Genomic DNA, 11,738 nt, shown 5'->3' on the forward strand with positions numbered 1-11,738 from the left:
GTTGGATAATGGACCGCAGCTTACATCCGCTGCGTTCCAGTTATTCCTAGCCACTTTAGGTATCCGCCATGCCCAGGTAGCCCCTTTCCATCTGGCCAGGAATGGCCTGGCTGAAAGGGCAGTGAGGTCGGCCAAAGAAGCGTTGGCCAGGTTAGAACCAGTGGGGTGGCAGGAGCGGGTGTCCACCTATCTACTCGCGCAACATATAACCCCTTGCCCATCCACTAACCTAAGCCCTGTGGAACTGCTGATGGGCCATTGTCTATTAGACCGGCTGCACCCTTCATACATGCTCTTGGGCCCAAGACATACCGGTGGGGTTTCCAGGACATTCAATGAGGGAGGTCTGGTTTACGCCCGGAACTATGGGGGGATCCACGTTGGTTGCCGGGATAAGTGACCCAAGTAACGGGTCCCTGCTCTTACAGGGTTCAACTCGATGATGGAAGAACCTGGCAGCACCATGTGGACCAATTAAGAGAGCGAGCTACAACTAGTCTGCAGCCGATTGCGAGAGATGTACCGCGCCTGCCCCCGGAGAGATCCCCATTGTTTCTGAGGTCTGTTGCCGATCCTCCGCCCACCATAACAAACAACCCGCTGTTGGACTTATCTGGAGAAGTTACTCCTGCTGAATCCACGGTGGAAACCTCGCCTGACCCACCTACAGATCAGGAATCTGCGCCGCAAACAGTTCCTGCACCACGGCGATCTGAGCGAGTGCGCAGGTGCTCTGCTTACTTGCAGGATTACGCATGCGTCATCCAGGGGGGGAGGGGTGTTGCGTCGGCATGTTGCCCTGACAATGGAGCCGCCTCATCCTAATTGGTCATATTATTCCTTTTGTTTAAGCGGGAGTTTCTGCAGTTCCTGATTGGTTAGAGAGATTCTGATAGCAGCTATATAAGAGCTGTCAGGCATTTTCTTCTGTTATTGTTGTTACTGGGTTACGTTCATTACTCAATAAATGATGTTCTCTGCCGCCCGTGTTGCCTCAGTAATTACCACCCTCGCTAATTTAATACTTATTGATAGATCATGTTGATGTACTTGGCAAACCCTAACATTTGCCATCTGCCAATTGTGAATTTTGTTGGAGCCAATATAATGTAGCCGTCACAAGCAATCTTCTGAAGAGTATATTGCAGATCTAGGGCCCTTTATAGGCTTTTGTCATGAATTAGAACTATTGGTATATAAAACTAGAAGTATATGCCTTTCTCTATGAATTGTTTTCTTAAAAGGTACTACTTCTACGTCTTAACTCAGAGAAACAGCAGAGGGATAGCAAAACTGAGGAACAAACAACTCAGGCATATTTGAGAATTGTTGATGATGAAATTTTTAACAAATCTCAGTTTATCCCCAATAAACTTAAGTTCACAAACATAAGCCATGTTGCCAGGCAGTCAGTAATGTAAGAAGGTTAAATGAAAGGAGAAAGATCAAACTCTTCTCCAGCCTGATTCAGCCAATATTTATTTAATGATTTGTTTGGTTGGTTGTCAAATTTAGGAACCACCCATCTCATTCACTACTGCCCAGGGAAGCAGAGAAATAAATCAAGAATGAGAATATTTTCAATATATAGACTTCTGGGGCACTTGATATAGAAGTAAATGCTAGATGCCTCATGCAGCCAAATCTAACTTTTTCAAAAGATAATTAGGCTTTACCACCAGGATATTTAAAATGTTTCTAAAAAGTAGTGACACAACTGTTCACTTTTAAATTTGTGTTGGAAGCACTAAGGCGGTTCTGCATTGAAAGGATTAGCCAGTTACATCACTGTTGCCCGGGAGATGCCTGGTTGGGAGCTCCTTTCAAGGCCCACCGAAGTAATACCTATCTATCTACTTGTGAATGCAGGCTTTCTAACTGCTAGATGAGCAGGAGTTGGAGTGAATGATGAGAGCTCACCCATCACACAGCAGCACTCGGGTCTCAAACATGGTTGATTGTCAACCCAGCATCTTAACCACATGAGCTACCGCACTCCCACACACAACTTTTAAAAAACTACAGGTAAAACATGATTTTGAAAAAGAGCTTTAAAGTAGGAGTAAGAACAGCTCACAAAGCCTTGAAAAGTTTTTCTTTAGAGTTTATAATAATCCTAAACAAGACAAGGAAGGGGAGTATTTAAATAAACCCAGAAAGACTTAGTAAGGTTCATGATATAATTTTCAAAAGATTATTGAAAAATACATTTCAGATAGAATGGGATGGGATGGGATCATAGGAAGTGTGCAAGTGGTAACCTAATATATATTATGAATATGTCTGCCCCCAATTCTGCTGTGATCATACTATAAAAGTTTCCCAGAAAGCTGGATCATCATAATCCTAATAATGAATCAAAATGGTTTTGAGCTAAACTAATCAGTCATAGTGTAATTTCTATTTTTATGGGCCACATTGACTCAAAGAAAAGATAAGATGATATTATGTACATTCCCTTCACAAAGCAATAAATCAGCCAATAATTTATATGCTGTCAGTACGTTTGCTACAAATGTAAAACTTGTTTCCTGGATATTGCTATGTAAGATGTTCTATTAGGCAATTTGAAGAAAATTAAGTTGTATCACAGGCTGCAACATCATCATATACATTTATAGCAATCAGCAGCTACCGGTATATTCTTTTTAAGACTCGGAGGACTCTGTCATGTATTCTAAAAGGAAAGGGAACCTTTATGGCTAGAAAATCAACTAGCGTTAAATTAAAAACAAATCATCTTCTGATTAATTCTTGCCTTGCTTGAAAATGTCAAATGCATTCCCCACCCACTTCCATCTAATAAAATAAATTCCAGCCACTGAGTAGAACTTCTGACCATGTTTATTCAGAAGCTTTCTATACTCCAGGTTCATTACCTGAAGGCAGAAATAAACCCTATTTGCTATATCCCCACTTGCATCTAACCAGACTGCAAATATGTTCTGGCAACACTTCCCCCCACCCCTTGCAATGTCTGCAGGATATTGCCTTCCTCTTGTTCACAGATCAAAACTGAGACAGACTTAAATCATCCTTTGCTGATCCCCTGCAACCTGCCACCCCATGAATGATGCTATGGGGAGCTTTACCATAGGCCACTGACTGCAGACTCATTTGCCTCCTGCAGGAAGGAAAGTGAACCTTCAGCCACCACTCTGTGGGGAAGAGGGGGTCTGTTTGGGGCCAGAATGTCTGCTTTTCCTCCCTTTAGTGGGGAGAGAATGACTTCCTGCTGCCAGTGCCCTGATCACTCTCGTATTAGGACTGGAGATCTGACAGCAGAGGTCCTAGAGAAGCCCTCCGTTGCTTTGTTGTTGACTCAAAAGAGATTTGAGGAGGATGGGGCATAAGTCCTGATAGGCAGGAGAGTGACTACAGGGGATAATACCTTGGGGCACCTTTGGACAATGTTGAAAGAGGGGCAAAAATGCTAATTTAACAACTAAGGACAATTTAAGATTGTCTTACTCATAGGCTGGGGATAAAATGGAGATGATATTCCAAGAGCTTAGCAGAAAAAGGATCTCATCATGTTTTGGTACCATGATGAGATCCAAGTGGGGAAAGGCCCTTAGTGTGCAGGCTGAAGGTTAAAACAGCCTCTGACATGCATCAAATCTCTCTCTCTCCCTTTCTGCCTTTCCCTTCTCTTCTAAAGGAAACAGGAGTCCTATGTGTCTATCACCACCTCCCAAGATGTGTCAGGCCTGGAAGCCATCTTTTGCATTGGGCCTTCAGACCTGCCACATTTACTACTGTGGGAAATTGGGAGGGAGGATTATATGGAGCATGGGTGATATATAGTCATAATAACATTCCTTTCTCAGAGAGTCAAGGTCATCTTGCCCTGCCCCTGGAAGGCTGGAAATGGGAGGCATCTCCAGTTGGGGTGGTGCTTTGATTGGACCATGTGATGGACTTGTGGGTGTTGGGCAGGGACTTGCACTTTCCCTTGGGTGGGGAAAACCTGGAAACTTTCAGATTCGGGTTTTCCCAGATATGTCAATATGACATCTCTAATAAAATGTAACTTTGAGGAAACTCAAGCCTCAGAGTTTTCTTTCATTGGGGGTGTTACTTGGAACACTGACAAGATGTATAAAGAGATCGCTCTGTTCTCATAATCTCTGATGAATAGCATTTTTTACGCCAAGAGGGAATTCAACTTCAAATGGTAGGGAGTTATCTAATATATAGTACTTAAAAAAGGAAGAAGAAAGAGAGAGAGACAGCAACATAGGTATTCCTCGATTTATGGCCACAATTAAGCCCAAAATGTCTGTTGTTAAGTGAGACATTTGTTAAGTGAGTTTTGCCCCATTTTACGATCTTTCTTGTCCCGGTTGTTAAATCAATGACTGCAGTTGTTAAATGAGTGACATGGTTGTTAAGTGAACCTGGCTTCCTCATTGATTTTGCTTGCCAGAAGGTTGCAAAAGGGGATCACATGACCTTGAGACACAGCAATGGTCATAAGTAAGAACCAGTTGCCAAGCATCTGAATTTTGATCGCATGACTATGGGGATGCTGCAACAGTAGTAGGTGTGAAAAACGGTCACAAGTCACTTTTTTCAGTGCCATTGTAACCTTGAACCTTCAGTGCCGTTGTCACTAAATGAGCTGTTGTAAATCGAGGACTACCTGTATCTTTTTTTTTCTCCTGATCTTGTATGTGGTCATTTGTGCATGAGTAACCTCTGCCTTAAGGAGGTTACTTACAACAACTCTGTGTATTGTACCATTTTCTGTTTATATGACAGAAAATGCCATATCAGCTTAAGTGGATCTCCAGGTATAATGCCAATGAAAAATGGCAACCTAAGTATTTCGGAAACATTATATACAGATGATGCATCATCTCTACAGCCGAGAATTAATCCAGCAAGAGAAAAACAAACACTATATTCAAACACTGGCCCTCATTACTCTGAAATAATTACAGATTGTAAGTGTGCTGAGCAGCTGTTCTTTGCTCACTAGGAGTAATAACAATATAATCTTCAGGTCCTTAAAGGATGCTGCCTAGTGGGTTTAGGAAGTAGTGGACCCCAGGACACTTCAACCATCATAAATACTGTATGTATCAGTTGCCAAGAATCCAAATTTTGATCACGTGACCACAGGGATGCTGCAGTGGTCATAAAAGTGAAAAACAATCATAAGTCACTTTTTTTCAGTCCCATTGTAAGTAAGTTCAAACGGTCACTAATCAAACTGTTGAAAGTTGAGAACTAACTTTCTCTATTTCGTTGTGACTTCTGTGGCTTCAGAGTCTTTCCCTTCACTTCCCGTAGCTTAGTCTTAAGAATTCTAGGCAGCTGCTGGTTGGAAAACTGACCATAGTTATCAGCGGTAGGTTCTACTTACCTTTATTACCGGTTCGCAGCGGGGCCGCGCGCATGCACAGAAACGTTTTGGTGATGTCAGGGTCAGTGAGCGGGGCCTCCCACCAGTTTTACTACCGGTTCTATAGAACCGGTGCAAACCGGGGGCAACCCACCACTGATAATTATTTCACAATGCAAAATATTTTGCAATACCACTCACATTTCTGGGCTGAAAGTCCAAGCACAGTCATGTATTAATATGTATCTACAGCCATCACTGCACTTAAGTTAAGTGAAGGGAATAGATAATCATTTTTAGATGGAATAATTCAGAATTAGATTCTCCTTTGCATTTAGATAAAATCCCAAGAGCACTGGATGTGCTGTTCGCTTTCATTAAAATCACTGTAAGAATGGCTTTATTTTCAACTCTGCTTTTAGTATTTTAGAAGATAAAGGATAGAGAGGCATCATGGTAGTTCAAACTGGAATTTTTTTAAAGGAACATAAAGTTCTCTTTCTAATGACTGTAAGTAAAATTAATTAACGAAAACATTTTGCCCTTGTTCCTCATCTTAAAAGTGAATTAAAAATATAAAACATTAGTACCTGTTTTTGAGCTTACATTCAGAAAGGAACAAGAAGAGAGGAGGGAAGGCCACCAGCACAATGCTGGTAAGTTTTTGATGACCAAATGGTTGGTAAAATACCTATTATTAGGCAGATTGTATTCAGGTCTGCCTTTGTGTTCCTGCCTCTTTCTTTTCTTTCTTTCCTTGAGTTGTTTTTCTTTTTGTTTTCCGTTCCTGGCACCAAGGTTACTTTAGGGAGTGTTTTCACTCCTCCCCCAACCTCAGAAACTTTTTTGCACCAGCCCACAAATGCCCTCATTTGTCTGACTGTCCTACCAGCCCTCAATCCCTCTGAGCCTATCAGCAATTCTTCCAACTGACTAACAGACATGTGAAAAAGTTTGTCCCCAGTCTGCCCCCTTCCCTTCCTTGTAGTTGCTCCATTGTGCCTGTTTTCAAAGCAAAAGGAACAACTGGAACTAATTGCTCAGTTTGAACAACATGCTCAAATGATGATGAGGTGCCATCCTGCCATGATTTCCACAGGGAGGGAGCAGAGCCAGGGAGCTGAATAGTGAGACAAGGGAAGAGAATGGCAGTTCTTGGGAAATTGCCTGCTTCACATTAACGTTACCAAGCTATCTTTGCAATAGTTCTTCCTGTGCTTAGCTGGGCCAGATGCTAACTGGTTTAGATACAGAACTGCTGCTGAAGAGCACTTCAGTCATGGGAAAACAGTGACACAATGATGAGTGAGGACAGACACAAAGGTCATGTGTAGAGGGGATCTTACTGCATTCTTTCCCCATCTCCCCAGAGTTAGAAGGTTTTGTGTAGACTACTGGGAAAGATCTGCATGAAAGGCTGCTGAATGAAAACAACTCATTAAACTGTATGCTTCATCTCTCCTTTCCTCCCCAGATTTGCAATCTGTTCAAGCCAAAAATAATATTGTATTGAGTGCAGAAGAGGCAGACATTTTGAACAAAGAACTTGTGCTAGCATACAAAAATATTGCAATCTTCTAGGCCAGGGGTCGGCAATTTTAAACATTCAAAGAGCCATTTGGACCTGTTTCACACAGAAAAGAAAACACCGGGAGCCACAAAACCCTTCCCATGCCTGACTATTTCCTGAGCAGCACAAAACTAGCATATGTAGTTGAATTAAATGTTCTGCTTTCTTCTGAAACTTTTCTTTTCTTGGATTTATCCATTGTTGGGGTCGAAAAGCTCAATAAATCCCTGCCAGCGGGTGTCGCACATTGGCGGTTGTGACGCATATTTTGAGCGACAGGGAGCCACAGCAGAAGGATGAAAGAGCCACATGCAGCTCCACAGCCGTGGGTTGCTGACCCCTGTTCTAGACTGCTAGAAATGGTGGAATTGTAGGCCCTGCCATGTCTTGCCATCTCTATCTCCAATCCCATTTAAAAATGTATATGCTCTTCCTTTTAATTTGATCAAAATTGTCTAGCCTGTTTTGGCCACTTTTTATGGAATACAGAAGACTTTTTTCCAGTTATAAGTCCATCATTTTTTTCTTGTTTCTTTTCCCCCACAAGCAAAACCTACAAAATCTTCTTGTAGTTGTTGACTGTTTTTCTTTGTTCTGTTAAGTCACACATATATTCCATGTTCCTAACAGTCTTCCTTATTATTCTGTGCCAAGCACACCCAATCACTAGCCTCTCTTTGATAAAGAGAGGCTAGGTATGCCTGATGAGTCCCAAAACAAGGACTAAACTGGTCACACGATGCTTCCTAGAGGTCAGTAGCAACTGAAGAGTGAGTAGGCTTTTTACCACTTCCACTTAGCCATTGAACTAACATGTCCTGGCAACATCATTTTTCTGCTATTTTTTTCATGATATGCCTTCATCTCTGGCCTAGCTTATGATTGAGACAGGTGCATGAACGTGAGTCCTCAATTATATTGCTATTAAATAGCATTTTTCCATGTATTGTCCATGGAGATTCTCAGTCGTCCAGTCATGGTTGTCCCAAAGGTGCTTTTTCAAGAGGCAACTGGACTTTCTTGTTTTTTATGAAGAAGTTTTGCTTCTCATCCAAGAAGCTTCTTCAGCTCTTTTCCATGTATTCCAACAGAGTCCGTGGGCATCTTTATTGTCTAAAATCTCTTACATTGTCAACAATTATTTTGGAAGTAAGTCAGATGACTGGCAACAGAGGCAGGATAGGACGGGCAATGGCAGCGGCCTAGTTTGTGTTCATCTAGTTTTCTGACTACTCAAGTTGCTCTCTTGACTGGAGAGCACTTCAGCTCAGCAGTAGGGAAAGGCCCTGGAAAGGTATGACTTGTTATCTATGCATAACAAGTCAGCAACATTCTTAGATAGTTGCTAAGGCTTCAGAGTCCCAATAGCATCAGCCACCGCATTCCATCACATTGAAGAGGAACAGCAAGAGCATAGATGTTCACAGCATTCCACAAAGCCTTGAGGTGCTAAGAGGATCTGCCATGGAGCTCACTCACATTGCGGCATACTTTTGGTCCCCCAAATTTAGCTCTATTATCCCCTTCTCATCTCTTTCAAACTAAAGCATGATTAATAGAAAGGCAACTTTAAAACTAAAAATACACCATCCAGGGCAAGAATTGGGGGTGTTCTTGAACAGTAGGACATGTTTAGCATTTTGAGTTGATGTGGTTCTTTCACAAAACAACTGTAACAACTGGGTTGCCAATTTGCAAAATGGTTATTGCAATGTGCACACCCAATCACTTCAACCATTGATCAATAGAGAAACTAAAAAAAAAATGCTGTCCCCTGCTATTACATCTATCCCTCCCTGGTCCTTCTTAACCCTTACAATTGGGCAGTGAGCATATATGCAAAAAAAAAAAAAAAAAAAAGACTGGGTTGCATCTAACCAGTATTTTTAACCTTTGAAGCATTCCTGTAAATAAAAAGCAATGCTAGAGAAAGATGTCATGCATGTCCATTTCATATTTTAAAATAATTAATATTTTTAATTAAATCAGGTTAGAAAATCAAAGTGATTGCTGGATACCTAGAATGCTGCAATGCCTACCGTTGTCCCAGGCATTAAGAACGCAGGTATTAGGGAGAAATAAATTATACAATGGGAACTGTATTTATTTATTTATTTATTATTATTATTATTATTATTATTATTATTATTATTATTATTATTTTATTTATTTATTTATTATTCATATTTCTATGCCGCCCAACTCTCTGAGGACTCTGGGCGGCTTACAACAAGAACAGTGTGAATAATATCCAAGTAAAAAACGTTAAAAGAAACCCGCATACACACTGCTCATGGCCGGATCTCGCAAGATCGCAGTGGCGAGATCAACGGCCCCAAGCCTGCCTGAAAAGCCAGGTTTTCACCATTTTCCGGAAGGCCAGTAGGGTGGGAGCGGTCCGGGCCTCAGGAGGTAGCTGATTCCAGAGAGCCGGGGCAGCCACAGAGAAGGCCCTCCCCCGCGGACCCGCCAGCCGACATTGTTTAGCTGACGGGACCCAGAGGAGGCCAACTCTGTGGACTCTTACCGGTTGCTGGGAGCTATGCGGTAGAAGACGGTATCGAAGATAGCCTGGCCTTAAGCCATATAGGGCTTTAAAGGTAATAACCAACACCTTGAATTGTGACCAGAGACTGATAGGAAGCCAGTACAGCTCACAAAAGATTGGTGTAATGTGGGAGTACTTAGGTGCACCCACAACAGCTTGAGCGGCTGCATTCTGGACCAACTGTAGTCTCCGAATACTTTTCAAGGGTAGCCTCATGTAGAGCGCATTGCAATAATCCAACCGTGAGGTGACAAGGGCATGAGTGACTGTGAGAAGAGCTTCCCAATCCAAGTAGGGTCACAATTGGTGTACAAGCGAACCTGTACAAAGGTCCCCTTAGCCACAGCTGCCAGGTGTTGCTCTAATCTCAGCTGTTGGTCAAGGAGGACACCCAAATTGTGAACCCATTCTGAGGGGGATAGCTTCTCCCCCCCCCGGCTAAGGATGGACAATCTACATGGTCCTTGGGAGGCAATACCCACAGCCACTCAGTCTTTTCTGGGTTAAGTCTGAGCCTGTTGACTCCCATCCAGACTCTCACAGCCTCCAGGCACTGGCACATCACATCCACTGCTTCACTGAAATGATGCGGGGTGGAAATATACAGCTGGGTATCATCGGCATACTGCTGATATCCCACCCCATATCATCGGATGATCTCCCCCAGTGGTTTCATGTAGATGTTGAATAGAAGGGGAAAAAGGACCGAGCCCTGAGGCACCCCACAAATGAGGGGCCTAGGGGTCAACTTCTGTCCTCCTATCAACACCAACTGTGACCGACCAGAGAGATAAGAGGAGAACCACCGTAACACGGTGCCTCCCACTCCCAACTCCCTTAGTCAGCCTAGTAGGATACCATGGTGGATGGTATAGAAAGCTGCTGAGAGGTCAAGTAGCACCACGATAGAGGAATGACCCCCATCACGGGCTGTAACAAAATCCTTCAATGGATTTCCCTTATCCAGAGTTCTAGCTATATAAGTATAGTAATATAAAAATAAAGTAGACGTAAAGATTTCCCCTGTCCAGTTGTGTCTGACTCTAGGGGGCAATGCTCATTAGCTGAGGGAGTCAGCGTTGGCCAAAAACATTTCCATGGTCATGTGGCCAGTATGACTATATGCCGAAGTGCATGGAATACTGTTTCCTTCCATTGAAGTGGTAGCTATTTATCTGCTTCCATTTGCCTGCTTTTGAACTGCTAGTTGGCGGAACAGGGGCAGGAATTCCCATGGCACTTGGGTCTTGAACTGCCAATCTTCTGGTTGACAAGTCCAGCATCTTAATTGTTAGGCCACCTTTTAAGCAGCTGCAGTGGCACAGTGGTTAGAAGCCAGTACTGCAGGCTACTTCTGCTGACTGCTGGCTGACTGCAATTTGGCAAATCGAATCTCACCAGGCTCAAGGTTGACTCAGCCTTCGATCTTTCTGAGGTCGGTAAAATGAGGAGCCAGATTGTTGGGGGCAATTTGTTGGGGGCAATATGCTGATTGTAAACCACTTAGAGAGGGCAGTAAAGCACTGTGAAGTGGTATATAAGTCTAAGTGCTATTGCTATTGCTATTAATATAGAAATACAGAGGACTTTATGCAAACAAAATCAAAAGGTTTTTTTTGTTTGTTTGTGTCTGTTTTTTTCAGGAAGAAGCCGATACCACACATCACACTTCCATTCTTCCATTTTTCAAAAACTAAAACTTTTTTCTGTATTTTCCAAAGAAGATATATAATATTGGTTTCCTGTCTTTATCCACTCTAATAAAAAATAATGACTCAAAAGTTGTATATAGATATCTAATAAATATAAATAATTCAGTCCCAGAGCCATAAGGGATAATGACTAACAAACAAAAGGACTTGTCTAGCAAACCTCCAAGGAGTCCTAGCTTCAAATGAGCAGCAGGTATATTAAGCTGAAATGAACCAACTTTGTTGAGTCAGCTCATAAGTAGAGCAGTTAGTTCTAGAAACACATTGCAAGAATTGAAACATAAGATGATCCTAGCAACATTCAATTAAGTTGGAATACATCAGCTAGCAATGCCAATTTAGGGAGTGTAACATCGATTTGGATGAGTTAACTGTATCGGAAGAATACTCTCAGTCTCACTATCAGCATATATCGTATACATAAAATATTTTAAAATAGCAAGCTGAATTCCTCCGCTTCCCTGTTCTTCATACTTTGTGGTAAGTTGATTGGTTTAATGAGATGTATACTACAGCAATATGATAGATTATTTTTTTTAATCTTTATTACTGTAAAGT

The 11,738-nt window shown here is 42.2% G+C and overlaps 1 long non-coding RNA gene across 1 annotated transcript; it reads left to right on the forward strand.

The window, feature by feature from the left end:
- Positions 1-1,841: 1,841 nt before the first annotated feature.
- On the forward strand, positions 1,842-11,247 carry LOC117679596 (uncharacterized). Its single transcript, XR_004595419.3, has 3 exons — positions 1,842-2,025; positions 8,910-8,985; positions 11,112-11,247. It is a non-coding gene; the product is annotated as an uncharacterized LOC117679596 (long non-coding RNA).
- Positions 11,248-11,738: the final 491 nt, after the last annotated feature.

The sequence above is a fragment of the Pantherophis guttatus genome, chromosome 2 (genome assembly GCF_059756535.1).
Source record: "Pantherophis guttatus breed Tessera chromosome 2, ASM5975653v1, whole genome shotgun sequence".
NCBI lineage: Eukaryota > Metazoa > Chordata > Lepidosauria > Squamata > Colubridae > Pantherophis > Pantherophis guttatus.